The sequence below is a fragment of the Neophocaena asiaeorientalis genome, unplaced genomic scaffold (assembly GCF_003031525.2).
Source record: "Neophocaena asiaeorientalis asiaeorientalis breed wild unplaced genomic scaffold, Neophocaena_asiaeorientalis_V1.1 scaffold55, whole genome shotgun sequence".
Classification (NCBI taxonomy): domain Eukaryota; kingdom Metazoa; phylum Chordata; class Mammalia; order Artiodactyla; family Phocoenidae; genus Neophocaena; species Neophocaena asiaeorientalis.
This window is the reverse complement of record NW_020175684.1, coordinates 2,189,751-2,206,072: the sequence shown is the minus strand read 5'-3', so window position 1 is coordinate 2,206,072 and position 16,322 is coordinate 2,189,751. Positions and strand designations below refer to the sequence as shown.

Here is a 16,322-nt window from a genome sequence, read left to right as displayed (position 1 = left end):
GTGTGGGGGGGGGGGGGGTGGACACAAATATTCAGTCTGCAACAACTCTCAATAAATTTTAGCAATTTGTGATATTATCATTATTTTAAATTTGGTCATTACTTTTATATATTATTTAATAAATTCTGTTATTTATCATGATATCAACTATATATGATATGTTACCATATATCAACAACTTTCTTCCATGATAATATCTGATGTACAGTAGGACTGGAAAAAGAAGTAGCACTATTGTCATGGCAGGTTGTAGGTTTGAAGAATAAATCCTTGAGTGTCTAAAATTGGCACTTTATCTTACTTCTTCATTTGATACAAGGTACCCTGACTGCTCATGGTATATCTACATGTCTGATGCCTTCCCTAGTGCCCAGAAAATTTACCCATGAACTGTCATGGGCTCTTTAATCTTCGTGTTGCCACTAAGACCATCCAACTTCTGCTACTTCCTAATCTACTCTAATCTACTGTGGGAATTCTTTCTTTCCATTCCAATAATCCTAAAGTCAGACTCACAGAGTAGGTGACTCTACACTATGTTTGCTTATATCCCTCACAGTCATTTTGGATCACTAAAATAATATAACTATATTCTGAGTGGCTTATATACAGAAATTTAATTTTCACAGCTCTGGAGGTTGAAAGTCCAAGATTAGAGTGCCAGCATGGTCAGGTTCTAATGAAAGCCCTCTTCTGGGTTGCAGACAGCTGACTTCTCCTTGTATCCTCACATAGCATAAAGAGCTAGCTAGCTCTCTGGCCTTTTCTTGTAAGGGTATTAATACTATTCATGAAAGCTCCACCTTCGTGACCTAACTCATTTCCCAAAGGTCCCACCTCCAAATACTATCACATTAGGTTTAGGGTTTCAACATATGAATTTGGGGGGGGGACACCAATTCTGCAGCTCACTGCAGCTTCCAAGGCACTTCCCAAAACGATGCTGCAGTATAGATACTACATGGTGATATTTCCTTATAACCTGTAATTGTATGAATGTATCCATATTTATTTCCTATTACAAACAATTCTCCAATGAATAGCCAAGAACACATTTTCTAGGAGTGGCTTAGGTAAAATGCAGATGTTCAAATTTTCAGTTTTACTAAGCATTGGCAAATTGATTTCTAGTCATAATATTTTCATTTCCAATTTCAATGTAAACTATATCAGGTTTTAACAATCTCAGAGTAGTTTCTAAGTAAATTCCAATTAAAATAAGGAAAATAATTTTGTGAATAAAAAAAGATAATGTAGGTATGGTGAGTGAATTAATGCAAGGTGTTTAATGTCAGGTTTATAAACTTAGATTTTGCTGCTAGGTTTCTGACTTATATAAATATAAAACATATAAAAGTGAGAGACATATTGTCTTGTAAAGTTGATGTACAATGAAAATGAAAAAGACAGATGTAAGAGTTTATTAACTCATATGTAGTAGCAAAAATCCAGACAGGAAATTAAAATAAGCTGGACAAATCGGTCTGTGCAAATGGACATGTGTTGAATAGGAAGGTTCTAGCTGATGATGGTGAAAGTGCTATTGATATTGAAGACTGACATTTATCAATATCTACCACATGCAAATGATGTTAGTCGGTTTTATATAGTGCTTTATTTATAGTATCTTATTACTTCAGATAAGGAAACTGAGACTCAGATATGCAAGAAAAAGAAAAGAAGGAATAAAATAGTTTTCTAGAATAAGGTCTATATGGTATCAGATAAATACTCTTGCCATTGACAGGGATGAAGATTTGGAGAAGAGGTTCAAGTCTGGATACACTGAATTCAGTTTCTGAGAGGATATGTTTTGTTAGTTATCAGAACATCTATTCAATTTCACATTGAATGAGTTCCCTTAAAGGATTTAGATATACCTATTCAGTTTTAAGCATTCTTATTGGAGCCGAAGTAAAATCATATTTACTTTAAGAAAGATTATACTCAGTTCAGTGTTTCTTATCAAAATACTAACAACAATCTAACTAGAAAATTGAGTGAAGAAAAAAAAAATGAAGCAACAGTAGATGGATAAAAATCAAAAAAAGTATTTAATATTTAAATATATAGAATTATGCCCTTAAAAAGAAATCACAGTTAATGCATTTTAGATGCACTTATATTTATAATTCACAGTCTTGATTTCAATGCAAAAAGCTGACTTTCAGAAAATAGATTCTCACTATATATTATGTCTGTAATTGGTACTATTCTTTCTACACTGTTAACTTTTTAAAGCCAAAATGTTATTTCCTAGGATCATTAATAATACAACATACCAAATTGTACTGTTAAATTCACTTAGCATGAAGAATTCACTAAAAACTGCAAACTGAGGTAATATTCTAAAGCTTCTTTTCCTTTCCATACCTGATATATATAATCTCAAAGGTTCATCTATTAATTCAGCCATCCATTTCTTTTGCTAATGATTCTTGGCACAGAAACTGTCACTTGAACAATATTTCTACTTAAAAATATGTAAACATACACAATTTTTTAGTGTTTGACTCATTTTTAATTTCTACATACACTTGCATTTTCTAGGCATTCTCAACCTGAACACCCTAAGATTTGCTGATCCTCAGATGGATGCTGCACTTTAGTTCTATCATTCAAATTAATGATTTTTTACTACATAAAAATTAACTTAATACAATTCCATTTTTTTCATTCTTTCTTTCAACATACTTATTGAGCCTATGCTTTATGCTATACACCTTCTTGGGTGGTGAAAATATAAAAATTAATAACACTATTTGCTTAGTGAGCTAAACGTTTACTAGGACAGACACTCAAACCATGAATTATGATACAATATCAAATTTTGAATCAGAGATAAACACAAAGTGAAATGGATACACAGTGGAGGAGAGAATTGAGTCTGCTGTAGAAGGAGTAAGAGTAAAGTTTAAAGCAAGATTCAATCTGAGATAGCAGAATCACAACTTTGTGTCATTCCTTCTCTTTCCAGTGTCTACCCTGCTGCCTCAGCCATGTGGTCTCAGATCAGGTCCCAACACATTCTCCCCACAAATGAATCATATGTGCAAGATATGATCTCTTTGTCACCTGTAGAGTGAGAAGCATGAAGAATGTAGATTGAAAGCACCAAGATGCCATAATAAATGAAGGTTGACTGTACCAGCCACTACAAGATATTAAGTAAGTAATGGGGAAGACTTGTGAAAATTGCTTGGAAACCTGATTGTAAAAATATATTATCAATAGAAAATTCACATGAAAGAGGAAATAAATATCAGTGGTTAATGTCTTGTAAGCAATAAGACATGAGACAGACATTTTTGAATGAGGCAGTGGGGTGAGGTGTTATCAGGAACCATGGTAGACGACCATAGTCATGAATCTTAAGCCCAGTATGATGTAGAAAAGGAAAAATGCCCTCTTGAAACTGTAAGACACTTTATTCTGAAGTCATTAGTGGCTGCTAAACATACATAAGGATTTTTGTTATGTAACATATCTTATTTTTATTATATAAGATTACTAAATAAATAGGAAGTTTGAAGTGAAGAGAAAAGGAACTGAAATATGTACCACATTTAAGGGATAAATTTATTTGCTGTTTCTTAGCAAATGAATGATAAATAGCAAATAATTGCTTCATCAGTTTTCTGTTATTTTAACACCTTTTAATAAATAAAAAATTATTTTCTTGTTTTTTGTTTTGTTTTGTAGATTTTATTGAAAGGAAATAGAAGATGGTTAAGAAGTCAAAGAGATGCTTGTGTGAGCCTTCTCCTTGATATTATAAGATATATATCTTATAATATATATGATATATATATATCTCCTTGATATTGTAAGAGCATGCAGAAGAATGCAAAATACATTTAAAACAAATTTGTGTTTCATTTCCATTATTTTATTTCTATTCAAGGAGAGTTGATTTGTAGATTTTAGAGAGAGAATCATGTAAAAGAGATGTTCCTGCAGAAAAATGTATAAAACCTTTGGCTATATCTGGTAGAAACTGATTTACTGTAAAACAAGAGGTCCAGACTGAGAATCAGGAGTCTTGGGTTTGATCTAGATACAATCACTAGTTACATTACTTACATTCAGTTATCATAATTGAAAAATTAAGAATTCTGAATTAAATCAGTTTTTTTTTTTTTTTAAGTAAATGCTGTGGTTTCAGAGTTTACAATCTGAGGGCTATTTGCATCCTGAAAGTGTTTCAGAAGACAGAAAAGGGTCTGAGAAACACAGGAATACATCTCAACTAATTGAGTTCAGAAACCATAACATGCTGCAGGGTATAAATTTTGGGTAATTTGCCTTCCTGGTGCCCAAAAAATAGCACCATATAGATGGTTTCTGAGTCCTGCCTACTTATTAAGTTCACTCCTAAGATGAAGCAAATAGCAAAAGCAGTTACTGGAAGTTGGAAGTCATTTTCAGGAATGTATTTAATAGGAATCACTCAAGTTCAATTTAGTAATGCAATTATTATTGTCTAAAACCTCCTTATTAGTAAAGAGCCAAAAAATTTTCCCATTATGACACAAAGGAAAATTAAATACTAAGATTTTATTACAAAGTATTTTATAGTGAAAAAAATGACACAGGAATGTATGGAGAATAATGTTTCCAACAACTGTGAAACAACCATCCAGTATTAACTCATAACGTTTCCATTATCTCTCTTCAACTATTAACAGATCAATCTTTACAGGTAAAATTTATGTCCACTTTGCTTGAATCTCTCAAACTTTTATATTCTTTTCTTACCAGAAACAATTACTATCAATAATTTTACATATAGCTATTCAGTCTTTATTTTTATATTTAATTATAAAATGCCTCTAAGTAGATTCAGGCACAAATGGAAATTTGGTATATGATATAGTAAGTCTTACACATTAGAGGGAGAAAAACAGACTCTACATTAAATCACAATGGGACAACGATCCTACTGCTGGGATCCTACTGTCTAACAGTCATAAATTCAAACTGCATTTTAATTGTGTATTTGAAAAACAAAGTTTTAAAACTATTTAAAATAAAAGTAAAAATTAAATAATATAGCTTATTTCTGCATTTGTATTTGGAAAGAAGTTATTAGACAATTTATGAAAAGCAAAACTCAACACAAATATTGATAACTGTGGTCACTTGAGAATTTAAAACTCAATATAGTTTTCTACATCGGTTTTATTAAAAAAAACACATCTACTGAAAAGAAATAATAGAAAGTCATGTAACACTGTATCCTTTGAATATTAATAATATCTTTACATAGAAAAAAGCTTCTCCTTTTTCATTATGTAGTAGAAAGAACTATATAGAATTGGTGAAATTCCTTAATCTCTCAGTTCTAGTTTCCTTGTTACCAAAGTAAGTCTAATAACATTAATTTCACCAATTCTTGTGAGGATTAAGTGAGATAACATGTGCATAGTGCTCCATATATCTTGGTTGTCTCACCCAGATGGGTGCAAAGCGCTGTTAAGAGCTGTAACTTCTATCACTAAAAGTTTCTGGAACTATCGATACATATTTGCTGCTTCTCCTCTGGAGGAGTCTGGGCTCCTAGTTAAAAATCAATGTGTAGTTTTTCAGGCCTGACAATAGGCAATTACAAAAAGTCCTTTCCTGGCAGGCCCCAATGGGGGAAAGCTGCCCTCCCCACAGTGACCTGGTGAACAGCTAATGCCTTGCAGTCTTTGAAGGAAGTTGTGGTCTAGGACTCAGAACCCCCCCTCTCCCCCACCTCCTCCCCACCAGTCACAGTGGTGATCTTCACAAATCTGCATTCCTAGCCCAACGGCCTTCACTCCTAAATCTCTTTATCTGAGGTCCACTTTAGGTGCCTTTGCCAGGAGCTCCTGGGGTGGGGGGAGGGGAAAAGGGAATGAGGGAAAACCCTGTTTCTACTTCTAGTCCTACTCCCCTGCCTTCTCTCAACTCAGGGTCCTGGCCGTAAAACTGCCACAGCCTTTTATTTGGGGCTCCCTCAACAGTGAGACAACCTCATGTCTGTGCTGATTTACTGGACTCTCCACTGGAGCCCTGTCCCTTGGGAGAAAATGGAACACAGGGAGCAACTGCTTTCTCTGGTTTAGGCTTTCTTTTTTTTCTTTTTTTTTGTGGTACACGGGCCTCTCACTGTTGTGGCCTCTCCCGTTGCGGAGCACAGGCTCCGGACGCGCAGGCTCAGCGACCATGGCTCACGGGCCCAGCCGCTCCGCAGCATGTGGGATCTTCCCGGACCGGGGCACGAACCCGCGTCCCCTGCATCGGCAGGCAGACTCTCAACCACTGCGCCACCAGGGAAGCCCCTGGTTTAGACTTTCTTACACTCTCAGAGTAAGGGATTAAAGGGTTAACTTGGAGATTTTTATGTTCTCCTTATTTTTCTGCCTCTCACCTCAGAACTCATGAAGTTATTAAAAACCTTCTAATTTTTCTTTCTATAATAAACCTTAGAACCATATTGTCAGGCTATGGAAATGAACATTCCGATAATACTAATTTTATAACAATAGCAGAGAAAACATTCCAGGAACAAGAAGTCTCTCTCCCTCTCATTCCTCATTTATCCGTAATTTATCAATCATCTATCTATTTACCTACCATCTAACTATCTCTATCTATATCTATCCACATACACATATAATTATTGATATTTTCCTTTAATTTATAACCTTATCTGTTCTTTCTGAAATTTCAAAATTTCTGTAAAGAATTTTACCATATTCTTAACCTTAACCTTTACTGTTTATAACACTAACACATGTACTATATGTGTGTGTGTGTGTGTGTGTGTTTATACTTGGAAAGAAAACTTATGAAATTTGGAATCAGAAAACTTTGATGTAAATCTCATATCACCTGTCTTACTTTACAAGGTTTTCATAGCCTCTCTAAGCTAGTTTCCTTATCTGAAAAATTGGAACAATGTAACCTTCTTTGAATAATTAAAGAATTAAATGAGAAAATGCAATCACAAAGTGCAACACCATGTAGGTTTAAGGTGTTCTTTTCATGTTACATCTTATATCCAAACATGTATCTCTTATAAAACAAAGAATTACATGAGTGTCATGAACATTTTCTGTAACGTTTTATCTCCTTGTAAATTACTTCATATCATCAACTCTGGATATCCTAAAGGTTTGGCCATAATCATGAATCCACTACTGTGTTAAGGCTGAAACACTCAGTAGAGCAAGAGTTCAAAAAAGGCAAGTTACCGGATTGCTCCAAACTTTGGTCAAATCACAGAGGGCTACAACCAATGATCTGTTTGAGACATCAATACTAATGAATAAAATAGGTAAGCCGACATGTATAGACGACTACCAGATTAAGTAACTGCACACATGGTTCTCAAACTATGTGCCAAGGCACCCTAGGACGTCACAGAAGAGTCACAGGCTATTTTAAATTTTTGAGAGAATCACAGTGATATTTTTTGAAACTATGCATATTACAGTGTTTAAGTTACCTAATGTCTTTCAGTTATAATTTTGTTTTTTGCCCACGAGACATGTGAAAAGATTACCGAAACACTAAGGTGCTCTGAATCAAGAAAGTTTGACATGAAAATTATCATAAAAATACCGTTTATTCAGGGATGCAAAGCTTTGGAGTAGTCTGGGCAAGGTTACTATTTTACACACAACTCAAATTATTTTTTTTCTTATTTCCTTACCTTTTTTTCTGACTCATCCTCTACTCCCCTAGTTCCTTACATTTTCATTAATCGTGTGTACAGGTCACACCAGTTGCCTGTAGTTTTTCAGATTAAAATGCCATCATTATAGACAGTAGTGTTATAGTATAATTTTTTTACAGACCTTAACTCCACTTGGTCAGACTCATCCTGTGATAATAGGTTTATCTGCTCTCGGGATATTTAAAAACATGAAAACCAGTCTAAAACTATGCCTTTTTCTTTTTGTTTTTTCTTTATCTCACCCCATTGAGGTCTAATTCTCTCTCATCAAAATCTGCATGTCTTTTCCAGTTTCTTTTAAATGTAACTTTTTTGTGCCGTCCTCTCCTTTATCATAGATCAGTGCTCCCACTCTCAAATTCCAACTTCAACTCAGTATTTCCTCTCAAAAAGTTCTCTCTTTACATATATATTTTCTAAAGATAGACTTTATCTTATAAAATAAGTCATTCTGTAATATTTTCATCTGTATTTCTTATTGCATTTATTTTTCTCATATATTATGTTGCTACTAATTATGATCATAAAGAAAAATAATGATAACCGTTGTAATATCTCTTCACAATAAATTACAGAAAACAGCCCAATCACTTTTCTAAATTATCTTTTTAACCAAGCTCAATCAGTGCATGCAAAAGAAATCTCTCTTAAATTCTGTAGCTATTGTATCTGTTCAATTTTTAAAAAATTTTAACATATTTTCTAGCCACATACCTACTTTGTGATTTGTTTTCCCCTCTACTAGTTGTAATAGATGGTCACTGTGTAGTTTCCTAAATGTCATATTCTAGTATTTCTTCAAACAAAATCTCTATTTATTTGCAAATGGAAATTAGATGAAGGATTTAGCCATTTAATAGCACCTTGTTCTATGTAACTGTCTAAACTATGAGGGGCCAACATTAATTTTTTTGGGATTTCAGTATCCTTGAATGATCTCAAATGCACTATTTAGAATTACTCTTAAAATTCTAAGGACACAAGTAACATGTGCTCTCTTGTCACCAAAGAAATGAGATCACAGCCACACATCCCTTGTTAGCTTATCCATGTCTATTTATCATCTTGATCCACCCCCAGCTTGCTCTCAGCTCATTGTACACCAGGCACCCAGTATTAGACACATATATCTAAAATAATTTTCTTGCTTCTTGTTAAAAAATGCATCACTGTAAATGCTTACTCAGAAAATGTGAGGTGGGGCCCAGGATTCTTCAATGAGGTATTTCAGACACATTCTGAAGGGCACTCAACTATCTACAGTATCCAGCTCTTCCACTAATAATGTCCCCAGAGTTCTCTACGCCAGGTAGACAAAGTCTAAGTAGTCCACCAACAAAGAGTAAACCAATCACCACAGAACAGATAGAGCAAATACGGTGAAGAACAAACATAGAGCAAATACAGTGAAGGAAAACATGGTATGACTTTTCGAAACTAACATGGTAAAGGTAGAGAAAAAAGTGGCCTCCTCATGTTTATTCTGTTCTTTCTTATGTACACTTAATTTCTGGTCTCATGTTTTCAAGGAGCTATCAAGACAACAAGACAAAATTAATTCCAATTATGGAAAAACTAGGACTGTTTACTTTCATAATGTAATTCTCAATCAACTGAATTTATTATCCAAAATGTAGTAAATAAAATCATGAATGTGGTAGAAATTTTTAACTGTATTTAATAGTATTATAATTACTATTGTCAATTGCCATCCATGTAACTTTTTGTTATTGTTTACTTCAGGGGACTACTCATAAAAGGAACCTGAGCTGCATTAAAATTTTTGTGTTTATTAACTAATGCTTTAAACACATTGAAGAATAGCAACCTATTTACCTTATACTCTACTTTATTATCCATGTTTAGATACAACTCTGCAGTAACTGAGATGCCACTCTTGCCACTACAAGCTGATAGTAACAGCATTACAATTTAAGAGAATAATATAAGCATATAAACATAAAACATATCACTAATAGCATCTAACACTCATCCTTAACAATAATATTAATATTACCGCTAATAATCCAGAGAAGGCTAAAGGTGAAAGAGAGGCATATTTGCACATTTAGGACAAGATACTTATATCCTCTAAGTTCCTATTGGTTTAATAGAAATCCACCAATGCTTGATATTTGAACTAATTATTTTTCATACATCTCCAAATTGATTAGCAACATTTGGAAGGGATAATGTTAAGCATTTAAAGATATGACAATGGAATTCCTGAAGAGAGTTCTTCCTTTCATAAGAATGGATAAGGATGACTGTTTTATTACACAACAGTTTTGTAACACATCTCTTACCTATTTATACAAGGAAATGAAAAGAAAAGAGCAAGTCTAATAATATCTTTTTAAACACTGACAAAATATTTTCCTTGAGATAAAACTCACAGAATTTATGAAGTTTGCTTAAGAGAACAGAATCAACTAACAGTACAATAAGAACAGTAACACATAAAACAAACTTTCTGTTAGCTACAAAACTGCTAACTCATGTTTGATTTCTTAGAGATTTATACATTTCAAAGTAATGTTTTGCCTTATAAGATACGATCAAATGTATTTTCACTGAAAAAGTAACAAGTTTATACCACACATACTGTGAAGACATATAGAAAGGCTTAATAATTTAAGGCAAATTACACATTAATTCTACTCTACTTTATTCCATGAATTAAAATCAACATATGGTTTTGTCTTAAACTGTGAAGGTTCTGTGTATTTCTATATTTCCTTTTCTTTTCAGCTGGAATTTTAATGAATTCGAATAAGCCAAGTGTGGGGAGACAAAGCAGTTTAAAATCTCTGGAAGTTTCAAAATTAAAGGCTGTTTTTATATATCATTAACTCTTCTGTGGCCACTGCCAATTGCTCAGAAGGGAGATTGTGGCAGAGCAAGAGTCTTGAGAACCCTTGTTTGTGGCAGAAGTATACAGTGCCAGCCAGACTGTTAAGGGAAGAGCATGAGATTCTGAAGAAAGCTGTCTGAGATCCAAACCCTGCATAAATACAGGTCTTAGTGGAACTGCACTAAGCAATTTCTTAAAAATGGCAAGGAACTATTTCTTATCTAATATGATAAAAAGGGGAGGCACTCCCAATGAGAAAGGAATATATTTCTCACCTGAGACACCTATTCTTTATTTTCTTAGAATGTTTCTAAGAAAATGACCTGGATACTGGATGGATAGTTCTTCAGAGTCTGTCAACTATTCTAGGAAGAAACATGAAAAAGAGGGTAGTACTGGGAAAATAAGAAAACGTACATGCAGTTCAAACTTATCTTTTAGTAGTAGCAAACTTTACCGCAAAGAGGAAGAAAATTAGTAGTCTCTTATTGAATTTGCACTCCAGTTCTTATATTTGAGCCCCCAGTTTATGACGTCACTGAGCTATCAGACTTTGGAAACTGCTTTAATTCTGCGAGATACAGTCTTGTATGCACAATATAGATAAATTACTTTTTTCAGAGGGATAGTAGATACAAATTTGCAAATATACACATTTCTCAGAGAATAAATTGTAAATATATAGCTGTTAGATTTCTTTATGCCTGAATGGACTTTGCAAGTCCCTCTTGGAAATGATTTTCTTAGTCTGGAAGCCCCACCATTAGTCTAAAAGAAATGCTGATTCACTACCATTTGTAGTTTCAATTAAAAGCACCAGATGATAGGAGTACCTTTATAGGAGCACCTCTATACATGTAACAGACCAATTAACTAAATTTGTAATAGTTTTAAATGTAGATTGTCATATAAATAATGGGAAATACACCAAAGTTCAAGCCATGAAACAGTGATTCTTAACGCTTTGGAGGTATATATTTCAACCTACTGCTAATGGGAATCTCGCAAACCAAAGCCACAAAATTGATGGGCAGGGATCAAGCACTTAAAAGCTGTTAGAGCACTCACCATCTAATGCTAAAACTCTCTTGCTAGGATAAGTTGGTCACAGAACAGGTTAGTTTCACACTAGGTCACCTGTCAACCTCAAGAAAATGTCTGTACAAGGAGGTACACTGCAAAATCCCACAAAACCGCCATCCAGCAGCACATCCCTCTTAGGTATTCATTTGGCTCCAAGAGGCCCAAGGCGTAGCTAAAGAAATGGAATCCTCAAGTTTCAAAGAACTGAGTGCACCACTTTCTGTGCACTTTCAGAACTGTGGTGTGGAAGCTGCAGGTATCTACAGAAATGACAAAGTCTTACTAAAATAACCTAGAATTACAATAGTCACTATGGGAATGTTCTAATTAGACAAGATTGTTCATTTAAGAAGTATACTTAAAAGCAAGGGCTTCCAAATCAAACAGAATGGGATACCTATTTTAATTGGCATGCAGAAGCTGTCAAAAGGCTTCAAGATTCCAAAACAGCTTCATTGAATGATTCACTGTAAAAGGCTAATAAAAAATTAAAGACCCAGGAGGTACCCAAAACAAGACTATAAAACTTACGTGACTGCTCCTACTCTCCTCTATTCGCTAAGGTACCCAGCCAGGTGTGTCTAGCCAGGAGTGATTAAGGGAGTTTTATAGGTACTAAAATATTTTATATTTATTAAATGCTTACAAATATATTATGTAAGAAAGTCTTAATAACCTCAAAGGTATAGATCAGGGCTGACATTTATACTAGATTTCATGTGTCAACTCTTTATCTCATTAGCAAGTTTTTACATAAAGTTTTAAAACTCACATCGCTAATACTTTTTCTTTAAAAATAAAATTCACAACTTATATAGCAAAATACTTCACTAAAATAAAAGTGAGATACATTTATATTGTTTTTCAACCTCTTTTAATTTGTTTTTAATGTTTTATGAAAACTTTCTTGTGTTAGTACATACAGATTTTACAGAAAATTTCTACTTTTCTGATCTTTATCCCACACCTAATCTTCTAAGAGAATAATTTGTAGTGATTTTGAACAGTTTATTCCCTATACCATATCCAGTGTCAACAAGACGGTGTATTCAGTGACTCTAAGATTATTTCTTATATATTTCTTTCTCTAAAATAGAACATCCAGGGGACTTCCCTGGCAGTGCAGTAGTTAAGACTTCACCTTCCAATGCAGGGGGTGCAGGTTCAATCCCTGGTCGGGAAGTTAAGATCCCACATGCCTTGCGGCCAAAAAACCAAAACATAAAACAGAAGCAATATTGTAACAAATTCAATAAAGACTTTAAAAATAGTCCACAAGAAAAAAACAGAACATCCATATTTTTCTCAGACCATCTTGGCATGGTTTTGTTTATTTGTTCTTTAATCTGCTGCTTTGATTTTCAAACTGTAACAAATGTGTGTGACAGAAAAGTATATTTTGAAACATTAACAATTATCCTTCTCCAGTATTTAGTTTCCATTGTTGATCTCCATTAGGCTATTCTGAGCTTCCTTTTTCTGAGAAATGATGTGACAAGATATTAAAGAGGGAAAAATCAGGTGTAGCCTGGATTTTTTAGATTCTTTCAGAAAAACAACAAAAAAACTTTTTAAAAAGATGTGGAAAGGTAAATGATCAATAAGAGCAAGGCCTCCCAGTGTGCTCTCCTCTCTCTCACCATCCTCTCCACATCTGACGGGAGAAGGGACGATTCAGAGGAGTAGTAGGTTGGGGAAGGGGACAGAGATGACATGTAGATATGCAACCTTAGAGAGATGGTGGTTTCCTGAACCACATCCTGAACTCAGTGATCACAGTAAATCCTATGTCCTCCAGAGGACGAGGGGCAACTGAAAAGCTATCAGATTAAAAAAGCAATGCAATGGAGAGCAAAGCTATGCTGGCCCTAAAAGAGAGCCCTAAGAAAACTGGGAATAGTGATTTTAGGCAAATTAAGATTTCAATACTCCAGTAAAATGAGGACTTGAAATAGTAATGACATTTTTTTAAAAGACAAAGAAGATTATGCTTCTCATTCTCTAGGCTTTAGGACTAATGTTTTCCTTATTATACAAGTAAATTAATCTGTTTCGTCTAAGTGAACTTGAATTCAACTGTTCTTTGTATCATTTATTTAAGTCTATTTTTCTCCTGTTAATCTGTCTTGTGTCAATTTTATTACTAGTCCAGCCACAAGAACTCAAGAGAGGTAGAATGAAAATTTCTTCTTCCCCAACAATCAAAGTTACTGATACTTTCTTCATCCTGAAAGACAGTAGTGCATTCACTGGTTAATAACTTAGATTAGGAGCTGGCCTGTAGGCTCGAATCTTAGCACCACCATTTACCAGCTGGGTACGTTTGAACAAGTTACTTAAACAAGCTGTTCCTAATTTTCCTTATCCACACAAGGAGGATATTAGTAGTGCCTACCTTATAGAGTTGCAATACTAAATATATTATTTAATGCGTATCAAGTGTTTAGAACAGTGTACTGTCTGACAAATATTAAATGCCCAATAACCATTAGCTATTAGACTGATCATTCTACTAGGTCTTACCTGGCTTCTACCTCTGGGGAATTCATAAAAATGACTGTGAGGAAGCAAATTCAATCTGGCCCTTGCCTCACGGCTGCCTCTTAAAACAGAGAAAAGTATTCCTTTCTCAACATAGAAAGTGTGTTTAAAAGAGAAGCTTCAAAGTACAAAAAAGGAAAAATTTCTTCTAGGTTCCAATCTACCCCAGTTTTATTTCCCTACTACAGTTAAAACTAAACTCCATCTAGAAAACCATTATCCCATCCATTTTAAATTTCAGGTAATAGGTAGAAAGGAATTCCCATCAAACCAATCCACGTCTAAATAGGATACCTGAAGTCTGATATAATATATCTTTCTAATATAATGCTATTGAAACTGAAAGTAAAAACCATTACACCAAAAATCTTCTTTCCTAATAAGTACTTTAATGTTCCAGATGTTATTGAGCCAGATTTTCATTCCCTATACCTCTCTAGAGCAGGAGTCCCCAACCCCAGCGCCAAGAATTGGGACACAGCAGGAGGTGAACGTCGGGCAAGTGAACGAAGCTCCATCTGTATTTACAGCCACTGCCCATAGCTTGCATTACCGCCTGAGCTCCACCACCCGTCAGATCAGCGGGGGCATTAGATTCTCATAGGAGCGAGAACCCTTCTGTGAACTGCGCATGCGAGGGATCTAGGTTGCGTGCTCCTTATGAGAATCTAATGCCTGATGATCTGCGGTGGAGCTGACGGGGTGACGCTAACGCTGGGAAGCAGCTGCAAATACAGATTATCATTAGCAGAGAGGTTTGACTGCACAGAGACCGTAATAAATCAATTGCTTGCAGACGCATATCAAAACCCTGTCAGTGAGTGGCAAGTGACAATTAAGCTGCATCTGGTGGCAGGCTTTATAGTGGCAAGTGAGTTGGTGTACTTCAACTGTACAGCTGCATCTGGTGGCAGGCTGTAAGTCAGAATCCGACACTTATTTTAGTCCGTGCGTGGCCCACCCATTATTTTCCATCCATGCCTCTTTCCCGCACTATGCACTTGTCTCAGTCACAGTTTTGGTAAGCGCACAAGCTAACCCCAGACAAAATGAGTACAAAACAAATGGCGCTGGAGAGCTTCTTTAAAAAGGGGGAAAGACCCAATGACGAGGCAGCAGAAGACTCTAAGACTGCCAACAAAAAAGGAAGCTGCATTTAAAAGAAAATACTGAGTCCTATTTAATTATGAGTTCATTGCAACCAGTGATTGACATTCTCCAAGCCCACTTTGTATAATATGTGGCAACCAGCTATCCAACGAAGCCATGAAACCTTCAAAACTGTTTTGCCATGTGGAGACCAAGCACCCCGCATTAAAAGACAAGCCTTTGGAGTTTTTCAAAAGAAAAAAACGTGAACACGAAGAACAGAAGCAATTACTGAAGGCCACCACTTCATCAAACGTGTCTGCACTGACAGCATAATTCTTAGTGGCTAACCACATTGCTAAAGCTAAGAAAACCTTTACTATTGGTGAAGAGTTGATCCTGCCTGCTGCTAAGGACATTTGTTGTGAACTTTTAGGAGAGGCCGCAGTTCAAAAGGTGGCACATGTTCCTCTTTTGGCTAGCATCATAACTAGACGAATTGATTAAATAGCAGAGGATATTGAGGCACAATTGTTAGAGAGGATTAATGAGTCACCGTGGTACACAATCCAGGTTGACACATCTACTGATGTTGACAACAGGCAACAATGCTTGTTTTTGTGTGATATATTTTTCAGGAAGATGTGCATGAGGATATGTTATGTGCACTTTTGTTGCCAACCAACACCACAGCTGCAGAACTATTCAAGTCTTTGAATGATCACATAGCAAGAAAACTGAATTGGTCATTTTGTATCAGTATATGCCTGGGTGGAGCGGCTGCCATAACCGGATGGCTTTTTGGTTTCACCACTTGGGTCAAAGAGGTCGCTTCTGAATGTGAGTCTACGCACTGTGTCACCCATAGAGAATGCCGGCTAGCCGAAAAATGTCATCTGAACTTAACATTTTCCAGGATGTCATTAAACTTATCAACCACATTAAAGTACATGCCCTTAACTCACGTCTGTTCGTGTAGCTCTATGAGGAGATGGACCCAGAGCACACACGTCTTCTCTTACACACAGAAGTGAGATGGCTTTCTAA

At 35.3% G+C, this 16,322-nt stretch overlaps 1 pseudogene; it reads left to right on the top strand.

Moving 5' to 3' along the window:
- LOC112390926 (ubiquitin-conjugating enzyme E2 J2-like) overlaps positions 1-14,790 on the top strand; it is a 63,264-nt pseudogene extending 48,474 nt beyond the window's left edge.
- Positions 14,791-16,322: the final 1,532 nt, after the last annotated feature.